This window comes from Homalodisca vitripennis, chromosome 2 (assembly GCF_021130785.1).
Source record: "Homalodisca vitripennis isolate AUS2020 chromosome 2, UT_GWSS_2.1, whole genome shotgun sequence".
In the NCBI taxonomy this organism is placed as follows: domain Eukaryota; kingdom Metazoa; phylum Arthropoda; class Insecta; order Hemiptera; family Cicadellidae; genus Homalodisca; species Homalodisca vitripennis.
The window spans coordinates 115,969,630-115,970,954 of record NC_060208.1 but is presented as its reverse complement, the minus strand read 5'-3'; the positions used below and the strand labels follow the sequence as shown (position 1 = coordinate 115,970,954).

The 1,325-nt window shown below is 24.9% G+C and overlaps 1 non-coding gene across 1 annotated transcript; it reads right to left on the bottom strand.

Annotated features, from left to right (window-relative positions):
• Window positions 1–876: 876 nt before the first annotated feature.
• Trnaa-ggc lies at window positions 877–947 on the bottom strand. Its single transcript has one exon. It is a non-coding gene; the product is annotated as a tRNA-Ala (tRNA).
• Between the last annotated feature and the right edge of the window lie 378 nt (window positions 948–1,325).

The following is a 1,325-nucleotide window of genomic DNA, read 5'->3' as shown; positions in this document are numbered from 1 at the left end:
TCTCTTGTGATGTCTTTTCAAACACTGTTCAAATCAAAAAGCCCGTGTGCGCATTAACTGTTTATGAATTTGAAATGTCCGTTAACGTAAAGTAAATTAACAAGGGTAGTTTCACAAAAGTTTCATAGCACTAAACATATTCTTTAATAATAATGCAAACATACTATCTTTAGTATGAATTACCCTATATAAATTTCTTATTATGGATCAGAACGGTCTGTGAATCTATAACATGTACGATTACAAACAGTCATAAAGTTTAAACTTGTTTTTTCTCTAATTGATACCCAAAATCTGTAGTTACACTTTCACTAATATATTTTAAATGTTGGTTATTTTCAAGATTCAAAATTCTTATTAATTATTAGACATACATTAGTGCAATATACCGATTCAGTATATTGTTTCTTAACTACTTAAGTAGCATTATAAATACAATTAAAATATTTACAAAAATATCAGTGGTAAAATATTCTACAACAATTAAAGAATTTACAACAAATTAACAGTAATAAAATATTATACAAAATTTACAGATAAAAAGACAACAAACCAAGCATTTAAAATAATACAATAATATTAAAATACAGCAAATAAATGTCTATAACAGATGTACAAAATATTTAACTTAGGTTTATATCATTCGTTTTATGTAATCAACATCATTTTTTTATATATTCAGACTAAAGGTGTTTTACTTTTACCTGAGAATCTTTTTACTTGTGGCAGTTTATTAAATAATCTTGTTCCATACAGACTGCGTTGCTATTTGTTTTTCAGAACCGAACAGGAAATAACTCCAAAGCAAAATTAAAAATTATATAAATATATGTGTGTATATAAATTTTTCAATAAACATTGAATCACAAAAAGTACTTGCTCCGCCGGGACTCGAACCCGGATCTCTCACTTGCCGGGTGAATGTGCTACCATTACACCACAGAGCATTAACCATTATACCATTACAATATATAATTAAATTGTAATATATATATATATATATATTACAAATTAATTAATTATATTACCATAATTATGTATATCAGATCTAATTTAATATTTATGTAGACTTTCTTTTAGATTTATAAACAAAAATATATACATACAAACATAGGAATTTATTTATTTAATTTTTTTCATAAAGTATAACAATATTCACGATTATTTAATTGCTTTATAATCTTTAAAGCATGTTTCGGCTATTTCAAAACTTTTGCAACAAAGTCACTGTTTCTCCATAAAGTAATACCGCACGTAATCGGGCAGAAAAAAGCATAATAAGAACTTATTAAAATACAATTAATACTTAAAGTTTATTTCAATTT